Here is an 18833-nt window from a genome sequence, read left to right on the forward strand (position 1 = left end):
AAATGATATATGTCTTATAGTTAATAGAAACTCTTTTATCTTTTTGAAATGCATATATGCTCCTATGCAGTGTGTCAAATTTACACTTATGATATATAAAGAAACTTGAGAATTTTACCATCTTTATGTACCTAGTTATTGTGACCACTGCAATTCACACCTAATTAAACTCCTTTACTGTCATGAACAATGTCCCCATTTATTAAGTCCTAACAGTCTACTGTACTAATTCTGACATGAACATATTTTCAGATGCTCTTTACTGGTATCAATGAAAAAGTGAAAGAAGAGGATGGAACATGGCAAGAACAGTTTGAACATTGGTACTAGTGTTGAATACAAAGAAGGATCTAAAAGGGGATAAGTAAGAGGACATCATTGGCATCAGTAAAAATGGACTTAAGAGGATGAGAAATTGAAGAAAGTTATTTTGGTTTGTGCAGATATTTGTGAAACATTCATTGTGGCATTGTGGCATTGTGGTCAGATAGTAATGAGAAGTTTTGTATTTGTATTTTTGTAATTTTCTGTATGTTATTTGTATTGTCTTAGGTGAATTTAAGTGTACACTATCTGCATGAACAATGAATTTTCAGTACAAACTAGAACTTGATTAAAATTCAGAGAATTTGTGTCAGAACTGAAACTGAAAAAATGGGGTGGTTAATGTTATTATATACGTATATTCTGTACATCATTATGCATGGTATTGTCTGGAAAACTGAATTTTGTTGAATATAAGTGAAATAAAAATGTTAATTTTTGTAAACTTATGAATCTGAGAAAAAATACAAATATTTCAAACTGAAAGCCAGTGTTTAATTCAAAAGTGACCAATTTCACTCAGACTGTTATATAATAATAATGAGTAATATTGGCTGAAGATTCTGTCTGCCTTTTTTCAAGTACATATGTTATTGTTTTGCTTTATTTGATTTATGTACTTGCAAAATGTAGACCCATCCTTAGTTCATTATTATTTTCTGCAAACATGAGAACTGTGCTCAAAACTCCATTATGGTGTTAATGAGACTCACTGCAACAATTTCTTTCTTAACAACTATGTTCTTCATGGAAACTCATCAAACCCTTACCTCATGATTCATCCCATAGAAGATTATTGGATGATGAGTTGAGCCACCAATTCTGCAAGAAAATCAGGATGAGTATTTACATTGTTTGAAATTTTATGTAACAACCATTTTAAAGTGAATCTATGGTGCCATTTCCCATCAAAAGCTATCATACATTTATACATCATGTTGTACTAACAGAAATGTTCAAGAACTTGAACTTCATGAATTTAAGATCTGAATGTTAATTATATGGAGGGACAGGCTATTTAGAAAGACAAATGTGACAATGGTTTCTTTGAAAGGAAATAGTGCTGGTTTGCTTCTGCATCCTTCCCCAATCCAAGCTCTCTAATCTCAGATGACATAATCATGGCTGAGGTGTTAAACTGTAACCTTCATTGCGTCTTCATTTTTTTGAGAGTTGACATGGGCATGGACATCATTATTCTTTGTGATGTGATGCATCTGTTTCACATAAAATATGTTTAAACCATTTTACAATGCTTCTTCCTTTATCACATATGGGAAATGCTACAAACTGCAATACCCCAAGAGTGAAATGAAAATGTCTTTCAAACTGTGGCATAGTTGATACTGAGCATTGTGGAACATTTAGGACATAAACCTTCTCATTGTGTTTTCTAAAAGTGGGATAAAAAAAACAATGAGTCAGTTTCTTTAATGATAAAGCATATGAGTATGTTTGTGATTCCTTGAACACATTGTGAGCACTTGTTTTTAACCAGTTTTGTAATCAATATTTGCTTAATGCTGGCTTAATAAATCAGTTGACTAAGTGTTATTGTACTTAGGTTTTTAAATTCTATCTACTGTTAGTCCTTTGAGATTTTATACTGACAATTAATATGACTTTCACTACCAGCACTGAAATACTTTTTGTACAGGAAATGTAACACTGACACTAAAGTTCAGCTCTTATATGAAATTGCATCATTCTGAAGACTAGCAGAGATGATTGAGAACACCAGCCTCAGTGGAGCTCATATAATGCTGTGTACAGAAGGTTGGCTAAAACTAGAAATAGACATCAGTAAGATTTTTGGGGTGAGTCTAAGTGTATGTTGAAAGGATAGGCTAAAAGGAAAAGATGGCGTATTTGGCATAACAAACAAGAAAATTTAATCTACCAAGATAAAAATTGAAGCTGTGTGCCAGATTGTTTGAGAAAGACCTGTTATGAAGGATGGCCATAAAATTGTAACTGGGCCTTCCTATTGACCACCAGACCCACTCCCAGATGCAGCTAAAATTTTATAGAAACCTCTGTTCACTAGTGTAAATGTTGCCAAATCCTACTATCAGTACTGGAACCATACACCCGATAATTAATTGAGAAAATTAAAGTTTTGTAAAAGGTGAGCATAACAAGACAACTCGTGAAATGTTGCAAAATACCTTTTCTGAACACTACATCGAATGGATAGTCTGGAAGCCCACTCAGGATGAAAATATATTTGATAAAGTAGAAACAAACAGACCTGACCTTTTTCAGGATGTTCACATTGAAACTAATATCAGTGACCAAGAGGCACTTGTAGCAACGATGACAGCTGAAGTGTAAAGAGTGGCTAATCAAGCACGAAGATTAACAAATTAAATAAGTTAGGTAAAGTGATCACATGAAATCTCGTAAGAGAACTCAAGACATTTTCCTCTGGGTAGGAACATGTTCAAATGGCTCTGAACACTATGGGACTTAACATATATGGTCATCAGTCATAGGAACATGTATAAGAATAAGGGATTAAGTTTAAAGAATAGCTGTTCATAGGCTGGATAGAGTGGTACCTACTAGAACAGTCATGATGGAAGGGGCACTCTATGATATACAGTGACTGTAAAAAAGCTTCTAAAGAAACAGTAGCCTTGGCATAATAGATGTGAGACAAAGCAGAGGTCCATGAACAGAGAGATGCTAACTGAAACACAATTGACTGTTAAATGGGCAACAGGTGAAGCCGTGAATGACTGCTGTAGTAGAAGGTTACTGACAAAGGAGTCAAAAGTTATCAACAAAAATTTTTCTGGTACCTCTGGCAGTGGAATATATGTACCAGTACTGTTGTTGGTAAGATTATAGGGCAGGTGACTTTAACGTGGTGATATATATAAAAAAATCAGTAAACAAGGGCTCTAAAATGAGTACCTGAGAAGTCATGAGTATTTGTTTGTTTTTCCTACTATGGAACATACTTCCTCTATTGAAGAAGTGCACATAGCTCTTAGGGTATGCATTTTAGAGTGTATATTTATTGGACTTTTTCTCTTGTTTTGGCCCATGCTACTACCACATCTGAAAGTTGCCCACCCTACAGTCTTAGTAACAGCAGTACCAGTACATGTATTGTACTGTCACAAGTATCAGAACACTTTTTGCTTCTAACTTTCAATTCAGCTGTTTGTGGACCAGGGTTCCATACCTCAAATTGATACATTTATCCTTCTCACACTAGCACCAAAGTTAGTGCCCAGTGGAATGCAACTGATCAACATATGTTCATTGCAAAACACTAAAATCAGTCTACTAAGAAACCCTTACACTTCAAATTCCATTGCACACATAAATGTATGTGAACAAATTTCACTTTCTATTTAAACTAATTATGAGGTGTGTTTTTTAAGTAAGTTCCATTTTGAAATTAAAAAAATACGTGCTAAGACATCTCAATAATTTTATTTTTACGTGAAAGCCTGTACCTTAATCTATGCACTGACGCCATTACAGTCTGATTATTCCTTGTTTATGTTGTGTACTGAGTGTTTAAGGTGCCTCTGATAATCATGAGTCCCGCCGACTGTGAAGTACGGGCTGTTATAAGATTTATTAGTGCTAAAGGCCTAAAAGCGATTGATAGTCATCGTGAGATCTGTGCAGTTTACAGAGAAAACATTATAAGTGATGGAATGGTAAGAAAGTGGGTGAGAGCATTTAAAGATGGCCGCACATATGTGCACGATGAACAACTGAGTGGGCGTCCTTCAGTCGTTAATGAAGTGAGTGAAAACAGATGCTTTATGATTTCCTCCTTGCGGGATAACTTTCCTAATGTTTCTTGTAGTGTTTTGTATGGCATTGTGACCAAGCACTTGAATTACCAAAAATTGTGTGCACGTTGGGTACCGAAAATGTTGACGCATGTGCACAAAACCAAATGTTTAGCCAGTGCATTGACTTTCCTTGAGCGGTACCACAACGACGGTGATGATTTCTTAAACCAAATTGTTATGGGCAATGAAACATGGGTAGCCTACGTCACACCAGAATCAGAGCAACAGTCCATGGAAGTTGAGCAAGGGCATCGTTTTGCTGCAAGACAATGTCCGTCTGCATGTGGCGAATCAGACCAAAGATCTTGTCCATTATAATTATCCGGGCTGTTATGCCGTGGTCGGTTGATGAATTCTGAGGTAATTCCCAACGTTTCGTCTCCGACTGCGGGAGACATCTTCAAGGGGGTCCGTAGCTTGATGGAAGGTCCAACACACACACTGGCTCGCTACTGACTGCCGCTAAATTTAGCGGCGTGTTTTTTAAGTAAATACCGTTTTGAAATTAAAAAAAGACATGATAAGGTATCTCAATAATTTTATTTTTACATGAAAACCTGTACCTTAATCTACTTTTCTACATAATTTCCATCAATATTGAGGCACTTGTCATAACATTGTACCAGTTTTTGAATACCCCTCTCATAGAAGTCTGCCGCCTGACTTGTTAACCACCGCATGACGAAGTCAAAACAGTGGTGATGCGGTGGTTAACAAGTCAGGCGGCAGACTTCTATGAGAGGGGTATTCAAAAACTGGTACAATGTTATGACAAGTGCCTCAATATTGATGGAAATTATGTAGAAAAGTAGATTAAGGTACAGGTTTTCATGTAAAAATAAAATTATTGAGATACCTTATCATGTCTTTTTTTAATTTCAAAACGGTATTTACTTAAAAAACACGCCGCTAAATTTAGCGGCAGTCAGTAGCGAGCCAGTGTGTGTGTTGGACCTTCCATCAAGCTACGGACCCCCTTGAAGATGTCTCCCGCAGTCGGAGACGAAACGTTGGGAATTACCTCAGAATTCACCAACCGACCACGGCATAACAGCCCGGATAATTATAATGGACATGATATTTCCGGCCGTGAAAGTTTACATTTTAGTACCAAAGATCTTGTCACATCTTTTCGATGGGAAACTCTAGATAATCCTCCTTACAGCCCTGATCTTGCACCCAGTGACTACCATCTGTTCCTGCACTTGAAGAAACACCTGGGCGGTCAGCATCATCAAGACAATGACGAAGTCAAAACAGTGGTGATGCGGTGGTTAACAAGTCAGGCGGCAGACTTCTATGAGAGGGGTATTCAAAAACTGGTACAATGTTATGACAAGTGCCTCCATATTGATGGAAATTATGTAGAAAAGTAGATTAAGGTACAGGTTTTCATGTAAAAATAAAATTATTGAGATACCTTATCATGTCTTTTTTTAATTTCAAAACGGTATTTACTTAAAAAATACTTCTTGTATTATTCAGGACATTATATGGAAATTTTGTAAATAGTATCCTTACTGAATCAGGGCACTGACTTATAAAAAATGTTGGGGAGGGGGGGGGGCATACTGGAGGTCTTGCCCCAGGAAATTTTCTAAATTTTAGATGAAAAATAGTGAGTTTTAAAGTTTTTTAAGGATTTTAGAGTCATATGATCAACATTAGAACCCCAGAAACTGGACTCTCGATAACTTGAGACTCCGCGAAACTCAACAAGTTTGACACAATTTTGGCTTTGAAAAAAGAGACAAAACATAAACATGCATGGTATTTTTGTAAAAAGCTAATTTCATTTACAGTAATAACCATGCTTATAGACTATTACAGAGCAGTGAATATATAGCTCTGAAAAGACTGAAATTATATTTAAATAAGTCCTAAACTATCATTAAAAGAATAAAACATGAAATATCACTGTCACACAGTAATAGCACTTTGATTAATAAGTGAAATAGCTAATTTAAGCTTACTTTGAATAAGGCTCAAGGTTCGTTAAATAAAAACAGTATCTCAAAGTTAATGCTTTAATACAGTTAATAAAGTTAATACAGTATGCCTAATACTTTCAGTCAAAAAGTATGTCAATATTGGGTTTTAATTGGGTCTTACACCCTAAAAATATTTAAGTATTTGAAAATAACTAATACAGTACTATAGTAATACAGTAGTAAACTAGTACTAATATTTCAGTACTGAAAATTTAACATTATGTATGTATTTAATTCTCTATTTTATAAAGATTTTTAATATTGCTGTAAATGCCATTATTAGGGCTAGAGTGTCTTTAGAAAGCTGCAAATGTCAACTGTCTGACTGGATTACTGAATATGAAGTTGTTGATGACTAGTCGGATATCCAATTCATCCAAAACATCTCGGTGGGCATGCAGAACAACCAGGTTCTTCAATTGCTTCTGTCCCATTGTTGATCGGAGATGTGACTTCAGACGTCTAAGGGTCCCTAAATGACCATTCTGCTGCTGCTGTCGTGATTGGAACTACTTGGAGAAGCTTAATGCACTTCACTGCTTCACATAACATTTCTCCAACTGCAAGGTCTTGTGTAATGCACTTTCCTACAGCACGCATGTTTTTTAAGACCAGTTGTTTTTTATTAGTGATATCGGCTAATATATTCAAGTGTAAGCACAGTCTCTCAATGTCTAGGTCATTTTTGAAAAACTCAGTTGATTTTTCCAAATTTGTTTCACTTCTGTTTACTAAAAGCAATCACTCCTATTCAACTGTAATGACCTGTGTGAGTCCAGTTGAAGCAAACCGCTCAGTACTGCATGATTGCACTGCTTCACAAAGTTCAATGTTAATAGCTTAGTATAATTCCTTTGGGGTTTTGAAAGTGTGCAGTGAGCTGACTTCATTATTCTCATACTTCTTTGGTATACTTCGATTCTGAGGAAGTGAAGGATCATCAACCTGTGAAGGTTTTTCTTTGAAACACAATTTCCAAAAGTGTTCAAAACCATCATGCCTTCCATTCAATATACAAATCAAGCCCCCATATATTTTTTCCAGATTAGCAACACTTAGATGAGGGTATTGAATTTTTTCATTGACATCTTTTACTGGCTTCATTGATTGGCAATAAAGACATAAAAAGAAATAAGTCTTGAATTGTAACATTGACTCAAGGTAGCCTGCACATTTGTAGTCTGCCTCTGTTTTGTCCTCTGCAGAAAACGCTTCAAAAAACTCTAGAAGTTCTTCAAAGGTTTTCAATATTCTCAAGATACTAGAAGCTTGCATAGTCCATCGAGTCGGGCAAAAGCGTCGTAGACCAGCTTGGTCACTGGTGCTCTCACAGCATAGGCTTCTGAAAAGTCCCATCCTTTTGTTGGATTCCCTTACGGTGTTTATTATGTCCTTGGCTAAAGCCATAATATCCCTCATAGATGTAAGATGGCGGAGACTGTTTACAACTACCAACTATGAACTGTGAGCAGTGCGGTGCACATAACGTGCTTTTGGTTGTATATCCAAAACTAGCTTTTTTTAGTCCTTTAAACTTACCTCTCATATTCGAGGCACCATCATAGCACTGTCCTCCACTGACAAATCAAGATGAGCAAACACGTCTTTTAAATACTAAACAGAGTTTGTGATTCAGTGTTGGAGGTCTTGTATAAGCCAATAAAGTCTTCATTGATGATTAAAGAATCATCGACAGTACAAATACAAAATGACAATTGTTCGAGAATCAAAGAATCACTTGTTTCATCAACCATAATAGAAAAATGTTCAGTCTTCTTGATTGAAGCCAATACCTTTCTCAGCACAGACTTTCCTAGTAGATCAATGATCTCATTTTGAATATTTATACCCCGAACATCCTAACCAATCTTTAAACTGAGGTATGTCATTCTTTCGGAGTTCCAAGAATTGAAAAAAAATCTGAGTTTACATCTTCGCGCTCTCTAATTGCTAGTCCTTGTCGGCACAGAAATTGCACGGTACTAAAAATTGTCTCAAGAGCTAAACGGCCTTTCTTCATATCACTATCTAACTGTTCATTCAATTGGGAGGCCACACTTTGGTCAGTGATAGAATTTAGTTTCAAAACTACTTCTTTATGCGTAAATGTATTTTCATGAAGACAAAATTTTTCCACAGACTTTTTCCAGTTAGAAAACCCTACAGAAGTAAATGCATCTTTTTTTTTGTGAAGAAAATTGTAATAGATTTTTAGCATCTGCCTCTTTGCAGGTTTTGCGAAAAACTTTCTTGGTAGATGCTTCATATTCTAGCCATGTATATTTAATTAACCAAGATTTCTGAAATGATCTTCCCTTATAAGATTGTCCAGGTTTCAGCTGTGAATGGTTCTCGCCTGAAGACAATGAAGCAATTGATGACACAATAATTGTTGGAGGTTGACTTGCAGTATCATCAACTTCCAAGCACACCTTTTTGATAACAAATTTGTCCATTGCAAACTTAATTCACAATACACTAAGAGACTAAAGTAGATGAATAAAATATAGTCATATAAAATAGTCCACTAGACACTAAAGTCGGAACACTGAACATGTCTGCAGCATGCACTGAACGAAACTATCCACACTGAATGACTGCGACAGCAGGGTGTGTTTTATATAGCCCTGGCATCATAATGTCTCGAAGCACAAGATGACAAGCAGAGGGTTCCAGGTGCTTCTGTTCCAGTCATTTTGATGTCGTCATGGCCTCAGCTCCGGCCCACCGATGCCAGACTTTACCCGAAGGTTCGCGCACTGGGACAAATTCTAAGTGTGCCCACAGTACCGTAACAATGTCATGATTCACACCAATCATTTTTAGCTAACCTGCTTAGTACCATAATTTTACTTGTTTTAACTCATTACTGAATGTATTTTAAAAGGTAATTATCGTCAATCAAGGAAAATAAAAATTTCCAACATAATTCTATTATTTTACAAAGCATAAAACAACTAATAATTTTCTTAAATTGCTGGGGGGCTCTGTCCCCCAAACAGAATTTTTGAGGGGGCTTGATCCCTCTCAATCCCCATGGAGTCATCGCCTGTGTACTCAATTTTTGTAAAATCAAGTACCATATATAGTTGTTTGTCATATGAAAGTATGCTGTAATCTTAATCTTTTATAGAAACTGAAATAAAATAATACACATAAAATAATTTAAAATGTTAAAAGGAGCTGATGCAAATGAGAGCAAGAGAGAGGCCAATTTAGTTATGTCTAAAATCAACATTTTGTAATATTAATTGTTAAAAATACTCATAATTTAAAGTTGGGTCTGGAAAACACTGAATTTATTAAATCTTACTGTGAGGAGTGCAGCTGTATTTTCTGATATACTTCTTGATGTGCTTGCACACTTTTGTAAATACTATTTGTAATCGTTAAGTCAGTTAAAATGTTATATTGAATAACACATGCACTTGTTAACAATATATGAGGTTGGTCCGGAAAATACGTATAAAAGTTAAATAATGTCTTTATGTTACAAGTTGCAGTCACCGCCAGGTGGGACTACTACTGTAATCAATTCCATCAACACTCAATTCGAGTCAGAGCACTCTGTGTGAAGGTGGGAGTGTGTGGCAGCTTGTTGACAGTTACCCTTTTTCACCTGCTGTTGGCATGGAGCTCTCTCTGATTGAGGAACAGCGTGTCAACATCAAGTTTCTTACAAAGCTAGGCAAGGATGGCTGTGAGATTTTTGAGTGTTTGAAACAGGTTTACGGAGACAATTCTCTGAAGGAACCAACTGTGAACAAATGGTTAAAAAGGTTCCGGGATGGCCGAGAAGAAGTGAACGATGACCCTCACCCAGGACGCCCATCGACATCGAGTTCCAATGCAAATGTTGAACGAATTTGGGCTTGTGTTCTTAAAGACCGTAGATTGACAGTCAGAATGATTGCTGACAAGCTGTCAATCCCCAAAACAATCGTTCATGAAATTCTGACACAAAAACTTGAAATGAAGAAATTGTGTGCGAAAATCGTACCGAAGCTCTTGATGCCAGAACAGAAAGCAAAGAGGGTTGAGTGCTGTGAGGATTGGTTGGAAGCAGAGGAATGAGGGGACTTTCTCAACTGAGTCATCACTGGAGACGAGTCCTGGTTTTACGAATTCGATGTGGAGCTCAAATCTCAAAGCAAGGAATGGAAACTAGCAGGAGAATCGAGAACAAAAAAGTCGCGAAAATCAAGGTCCAATGTGAAGACAATGTTGACTGTTTTCTTTGATTCTAGGGGCATTGTTCACAAGGAATTCGTCCCTCCCGGCTAGAGAGTGAACGGAAAATTTTACATTGAAGTTCTGACACGTCTCAGAGCTCATGTGGCCCGAGTTCGACCGGAGTTGGATCCTTCATCATGACAATGCTCCCGCTCACACGTTGCTCATTGTGCGTGAGTTTTTGGACCGAAGCTCAATCACCGTGACAGACCACCCACCTTATTCACCCGATTTAGCCCTGTGTGACTTCTTCATGTTCCCAAAATGCAAAATGGTGCTTCGGGGGCGGCACTTGGGAGGATGTGGAAGCCATCAAGGCGGAAACGACACGACGACTGAACAACATCACAACTGAAGACTTTCAGCAATGTTATCAACAGTGGAAACGGCGTTGGCAGAAGTGTATCACATCTCAGGGCGAGTACTTTGAAGGAGACCACATTGTAATACCTGAATAATTCTAAAATAAAGTTATTATTCAACTTTTATACATATTTTCCGGACAAACCTCGTAAACTTCTCTAAAAAACTTACTGACAAGATAGGTAAAGCAACATAACTTATTAACTACTGGGAGGAAATGAACGGAAATGTAGGAGGATATTGTCAGAGGTCTCCCAGTTATACTCAGAAAGCTGGATGTCACATGTCATGAGTCATGCTCAGAAAGCTAGATGTCACATGTCATGAAGACAGCATGACTATACAGCCAAGTGGGGCTGGTCCTGCAACACAAGGCAGTTGAAAGAATGGGAAAAGACAGCGTATATTAATCAGTGAGCTGTTATGGTGCATTGTGGTGGTGTTCTTCATTACAACATGGCCTGCAGACAACATTTTTATTACTTCACATTGGGAAGAATCATCGGGAAACTGGAAGAAGGATCAAGTGTGACTAGTTTAGCGCAGGAGTTAGTATTGCTCACAGCACTGTTTCAGTTGCATGGGAAGCAGTCTGAGTCACAAGCACTGCTGCCTGAAGGAAAGGAGGTGGTCAGTCATGTTCATCTACAGCAGCAGATGACCATTACATTATGTAACAGGCAAGAAAGGATGCATGTCAGATATGGGTGCAATTGTGATAATACGTAATATGACTCCAAGGCAAGCAATCTATGCTCCACAGTGGCATGGTGACTGCACAAGAGTGGTCTCTTTGCCCAATGACTAGTACATTGTGTTCTGTTGATACTTGCACATCGGCAGCAATGATTGCGATGGAGCCAAGAGCATAGGGACTGCACCAACAAGGAGTGTGGTCTCTTCTGACATGAGAGCAGATTCAGTCTGTGTCATTATTCTGCACATACCCTCATACAGTGAAAGTCTGGAACATGTAATGAATCCAGGGATGTTGTTGAACATGATCATTTTTGTGATCCAGGTGTTATGGTCTGGGGAGGCATAATTTTGCTTGGATGCACTTGCCTCCAAATCTTTGAACACGTTACACTCATCTGTCAATGTTATTGTGAGGCTGTACTCCTTCCCATTCTTTCAGGGATGCATTCAACCCTGACTTCATTTTTATGAATGACAATACAGGACTGCATCAAACAGCACAGGTTGTGGAGCTCTTGAAATGAGAGTACATTCTGTGAATGAAGTTGTCTACCAGTTCTCCTCCCTTAACTGTTTCATGGTTACAATTTATTTTGCATATGTTTCAAAAATAGATCAAAAATTTTCTTCCTTTGTGATAAATAGCACACTTTGACTATTGAAAAAATTTTGAGCTGACCACGTTTGAAAATCGATGAGGTGGGACACGTGTTTGATCTAAGTTTTCATGTGAACCTAGGAATTTTCAGAGATAAATTGTTAATTTTAGAATGATTTCATCAGGGTAGAAATTGTGGGAAAAAGTGTAACAAATCAGTGTCAAAACACGCTTATTCTCCTGCCAATGAGAAACATGTAATACGAAATACGAGATTTCAACATAATCTGTGAAGATTGTTTTGACATACCACTCATCATTCTTTTCTACATTCTACAAAGTTTTCTGGAGCATATACTTTCCAATACATAGAAATTATGCACAAACCAGCAGGACTACTGTGGTGTGTAGTAACATTTCAAAACAATGCCTATGATGTATAAGAAAACACAATTAGTTACTTCAGACATTCTTGGACTGGAGAAGATGGTAATGTGACCTGATTTTTGTGAGACAGGTGCACTGGGCCACCTATAAATACATGCCATACCATTTGATCACTCACAGCCTTCTTTATGTCAACCCTGTGACCTGTAGTCAATTCAATTCAATTCAATCTCTTCATTCATCCATTGACAATACACATTGAATAGATGTAATCTATTACAATATAATTTCTTACACCTAATTTGTTACAAAAACTTGGATAATAAATATAAATATTTCATATCAATATATATAAATAATATCAATTTTCCACATTCAGATATTCTTCAATGTTATAACAACTATGTGTTAGCAAAAATAGTTTAAGATCTACCTTCAATTTTTATTTTTTTTTTTTTTTTGAGTGCTCCTTTCTGGGTGTCTGTGAAAATCATCTCTGTTCCTTGTTTCATGGTTATGAACCTGATTATTTAATGTTGAAAATTCCTGGTGAGTTTTCAGAAAGCAGACACATTAATAGATGTATAAGCTAGGAAAAGTCATATATTAAATTTTTTTTTTATTGTTCCAAAAGCATATCAGTGCATGCTAGCACTAACAGATAAAGATTTCCATTTCTCAAAACTGCATATTACTTTAGTGGGACTTAATGTATCCCATCAACCATGAAAGGGTTAAATCCCATATATCACATGTGTGATGCATTGGGGAAATGTGTGACAGCAAGTCTACATGCACCAACGACCATCCAACAGTTGTGAACCACACAGGTGAATGAATGCAATGCCCTCCCACAAGATCTCCATACCAACACTGTCGCCAGCATGGGAGGATGTTGCAGAGCATGCATTGACATGGTCACATACCCAGTCCAGAACCATGTCCTATCTTTTTTAATAATCATGGCACCATCGTAAATCATATAACTTCATTGTAATTATTTTCTTCCTCTCGTTTCTTATTTCTTTCATTTACCTTCTGTACTACACTGTACTAGTTCATTTGATGTGTGGTCTGAGTTTCATAGAGTTATGTTACTTGCCTGTGACACATCATGTGAAAATTGCTTTTGTCTCCAAATTTTGCACCCCAGTGTATGTGCTTTAATAGCTATATCCTCTAGAGTTGTTCATTGGCTTGGTTTTGGCGGAGATCTGTCTCAATGTTTGGAAGTTAATTTTGTGAAAATGCACTTAAGAAGATCTATTTAATGAAATGTGCAAGTGAACTTAGACATGATTGAGTTTTTATTTAAAGACTTTCCATTACATATTGAAAACTCGGTGCAGTCATACTCAGATAGGAAGAACTGTGGACTTTTTGTAGCAAGTAGATGTGAACAACAGCAATTCACAGTTACTGAACATACAATCATAAATACTGTTGATTATAATGTTGCAAAAAGGAAATTAAATTTTTAAATATTTTAAATATAAACCCAGAGGGCTTCAAATTGATAATGTGGAAAACTGAACTTTATTATAATTTATTTGTCACACAAATATTCTGAGAGGGGGTGGGGGGGCTGTTACAAATGGTGGTGGTGAGCTAGATTTTAGACTGCAACTGGTATTATAATGCAAGTTTTTTTAGTTTCCAGATATTAGTAAAAATAAAAATTAATCATTTACCAGGTATATTTAAAATTGCAGACTAGACTTTTCTTACATGAACCTGAAAAGATAAACATAATAACTCACTTTATTTTATTGTGTACTGTGTGAAACAATGCACGTAAGGGATGCTGTGTGTGAAATGTATTTATTTTTAGAAATGAAAGATGTAACAACATGTTCAAAAGTGAGCAAGATGGAAAACCCATAGGAGGGAATAATTATGTTTTTGATGAAAGTTTGGAAGTTTGTTTTGTTTGAACTTTTGCAAAGAGAAATGAAAATTGTAACTGGCATATCAAATGAAAATCTGAAAAGTTAACAACATAATAAAATATCAGAAACCAAATGTGAGCTTGGTTATCTTGTAGAAGAAACGAAAAGTTAGCTGACTTAATGTAACAGAAACAAACTACAAAATTGATGACAGAATTTCACAAGTGACAAGTGGATTAAAAAATGAGTTACAGATATTGGTGTTCAAGTTGTGGAGGTCAGAGACAAAATTCATCAATTAAAACTCACTGTTGAACACACAGGAAACGGATCTTACCATAGTCTAGCACAACTGCTTCAGTCCAGATATCTCTCCAGACAGCTCAAGAATCGACTATACAAAACCCTGATGCAGGCTGTTGTTCTATATGGCTGTGAGACATGGAGTATCCAGAAACAGGATAGCCCTAAGCTCTTTGTTTTTGAGACTTCAGAAGATATTTGGTTCAGTTCTTGATGCGGACACAGGGGAACAAGGATCAAACACAACCAAAACCTTGAGATACTATACCAGCAGCCCAACATAGCAGAAACTGTCAAAGCCAAACGAATGCAGTGGGCTGGCCATGTGGCCTGGATGGAAGATCACATATGGCCTTGGAAGCTCCTGGATTTCACCTACAGGAAAGAGACCCACAGGGAGACCCAAGAAGTGTTGAAGGGATGGTCTCCATGAAGATTTAAACCAAGCATCAATAGATGTGGACGGATGGCGGATAGCAGCAATGGACAGAATACAATGCAGGAGGAAACTTTTAGCAGCATGCGGTCCACTGGGCCTGATCATGTAGAAGAAGAAGAAGTTGAAGTGTGGCAAAAAGAGTTAAACATTCCTGTAGATGTAGTTCTAACTAAAACTGAAAATGTAGGGTTAAACTTATCAAGAGAAATAGAAAAAAATCTAAGAATTTTGAGATTGTTGATGACACAACAACATATAAAAATAATAAATTATGATTAGAAATTGTATCTGTTGAAGAAAGTTTAGAAAAGAATGTGGAATTGTTTAAATTAATACTCATCATAAAATTTCTGTATATAATATGGAGGTTGGTGAAGTAGAGAAAAACGTTGCATGCAATGTAGGTTATTGTACAAGTAATGTATCTACATGGGAAGAAAATGTAGCTAAAATGCACAAGAAACTTGTAAAAATTTTTGCAACAAAAAGTTTTATTAACAAGTGTGGTGGCATGTGGACAAATATTCCTATAACAAGTGTTCCACAGCAAGGTAAATTGTATCCAGCAGATTTTTTACTACATTGTTATGATGAATTTGTCCCTGAAGTTACTGATTTGCTTGTCATTTAATCTGTGAAAGTATTTTGTGATGGGCTAACGCTATCTTGGGCAAATCAAAACACAATTTCAGGATTGTCCAATGGTAAATTTGAGAAGAGACTTTGGTCTGAATCAGAACAAGCAAGAATAATATGTAAGATTTTAAGGGGGCTAGATTATAGGGAAGGGTGTGTTAGCGTGGAAGAGTTCTGTGAAAAACTTAGAACCCTGGACCCTTTAGATAAATCTGTTGTGTTGGCGGTCCCCTGGTGTGCTGTTCAAAAGTGCTGTCTCCCATTTAGCTGTGAGTGGTGAATGGCATACCCGTCGGTACAGCATTCCTCCATGCAAAATTCCACACCATCGTCACATAGAGTGAGTTGTGTGTGACAACGAATGGAATGTCTGCACTGTGCTGCTGCTGATGGGGTTGGCTGTGGTGTGATGTCATATGACATCAACCAACCTATCTCCTGACATTCATCTTGTGAACAACCGAGAGCATCTGCTGATAAACTGCCGGTACGATGTACATCCAATGACACAGGTGGGTGAAGCATTGGCACTGCTGAGGGTGCAAAAAGCTGTACAGCTGATGCAGATATGATTTCCACAACTGGAATTGCAGCAAATGGCAATGGGTGGAGTGACAGCATCTACAGAGATGGCTGCACAGGCAGGCAGGAGTCTGTCTCCATGGCAGAGTTGTCAGAAAAACCAGGTGCCCATACTTCAGACACTGGAAAGTGCTACTCAGGGGCAGGAGACAGGGTTGCAGGCAGCGAGTCTGAAAATTGAAAATCTATGGCAGAATCACTATAATCAATGAAAACAAGCTGGATTTGGTGCCATTGATAGGTTTCCTATATGCTGTGAAATGCATAATGAGCACACCCAGATGTCTGAGTGACAGTGCCATAATCCCAATTGTGAGGCATGTTGTCTAACAAACTGATATAAAACTTTGTTCTTTGTGAGGATCTTACTTGTGGAGTTAGGAGTGGAAACAGAGTGGTGAGGGTGTGAGAGATGCAGCAGAGTGTAGTGCTGATGACCATACAAGAGCTCTGCTGCTGGTGGTAAGCTCCTATGAAACCAAATTGCTGAGGTCATCGGTCCCTAGGCTTACACACTACTTAATCTAACTTAAACTAACTTCTCCTAAGGACAACACACGCACCCATACCTGAGGGGGGACTCGAACCTCCGATGGGGGGAGCCGCACAAACTGTGGCAAGGCGCCCTAGAGCGCGCAGCTACCCTGCACAGCTACTCTTACTCTGCTGATGAAATTTTGTCAGCAGACATAGTCCAGAAGTAACATCAAAGCATTTTCTCTCATATGTGAAGCATGAAGTTTGGACATCTGAGCCTTGAAAATGTGGAAGAGATACTCAGCTTCACTACGCAACTGAGAAGAGAATGGTGCCATTTGGTTATGTTGAATTCCATTTTGTAAGGCCAAACTGTTGAAATTCTGGCAAATAAAATTGTGAAAACATCTGTCTGTGGCAAATCTTCTAGGTAAAAGATGGAACCAGGTGCTTTGGTAGTACTAGCACTAGTAATCGAATGCACTGGAATGACAAAGGGATATTTGCAGTATGAATCAATGATAATGAGCCATCTTGTATTCTAGGAAGGACCATCAAAATCGATATGGATTTATTGCCAAAGATTGTTAGGTTGAGGTCAACTGATTAATTCTTGGTGCTGCGCTGTCTTGTTATGTGTGCTTGAGGGGTAGTAGGTGTTCATACCTTCAATGTTACTTATATATTTATTTACTTACCCTGCTCTGATTAGGGTCATTGGGCCCTGTCTTACATCATGCCAGGTTTTTACACAAACAGTGCCTTTTTCTCATTGTAGTTACTTAAGAAATAACAATTTTAATATAACAAATAGTATTAAAATAACATGAGTGACTGAAATGGAGATGTGAGTAAATAATACTGATTATGAACTAATAAAGTCATGTCCAGTACATGCTGATCTGATGGATTTTTTGTGATATTGCAAGTAACATGCTTTAGACAGAATTTTTCATGCCTACAGTTGTTTACCTGCATGAAGTAATCAATGAGTCTCTGTTTGATTTGTGGTTCAATTGTGATTGTAGGTAATGTGAAGTACCCTTTCAGTTCTTTGGCTGGGACAATGGAATAAGCTGTAGCTTTTAGTTCACCTGTATCAAAAAATGCAGGTTTTTCCATAGCACAGCTGGTCTATTTCTGTTGTTGGTTGATGTATGGGCATGCTGAGTTTTGCCTTTTGCATAGCTTGACTAATTCTGTTTCATTTATGCTTGTACCAATAAGATTTTCAGGTATGAGACACAGTTTTTATGCCTGATGTGCAACATCTCTAAGATTTGTTTCTTATTTTCCCATTCTTAGGAGAGCATGTTTGTCATGTAGTTGAGTAAGTTTGTTAGCAAATCCATGAAGATCTCTAATCCAATCTAAGTAAATCCATGAAGTTTGTCATTTACGTCTGAGAAGGGAATAGAGTACGTCTCCAAACTATTTCCTGTGCCTCAGTTGCAAGTTCAGATAAATGAATGCATTTGAAATTTCAATATGTAGTTAGTTGTGGTTTCTTACTGGGACCGTCTAGTGTGTACATCATGAAAATTATGTCATGGGCAGACATGCCAGTTGCAGATATTTGAGATTTACAGATTACTCTGTTTGGGGATTTCATTGCAAACATATCTACGAGAGTGTGACTACTATTTGTATGAAGGGTAAAAGCAAGCTGAAGCAGCAACACATTTGAATAAGTATGAATCCATTTAAATTGTACACTGGAAGGACTACTACATAGAAAATTTACGTTAGTGTCACCAGCTATAATTATATGCTTGTATGTCAATTAGAGACTTGAAAGAGCAGTTTCAAAGCATGCTAACCTGCCTACCTTAGAAGGTTTGAAGAAGACACAAATCAGACACTTTCTGCTAAGGGATTTGATCTCTATGTACGTACATTCCACTTATTTATATCCATTATGTTGGATTATGTAGCACAGTAGGTGATAAATTACACTGTATGCAGGCCCCCACTCCACCCCCTCATCAATTACATCTGCCATGTCTGTGTGGAACAGTACTGAAAGCAAGTTGAATAGAATAAAAACAGGGTGTATATTAATGGTCCTAATGATGAGTAACAGCAGTGATA

The sequence above is a fragment of the Schistocerca serialis genome, chromosome 3 (genome assembly GCF_023864345.2).
Source record: "Schistocerca serialis cubense isolate TAMUIC-IGC-003099 chromosome 3, iqSchSeri2.2, whole genome shotgun sequence".
NCBI classification, from domain to species: Eukaryota; Metazoa; Arthropoda; class Insecta; order Orthoptera; family Acrididae; genus Schistocerca; species Schistocerca serialis.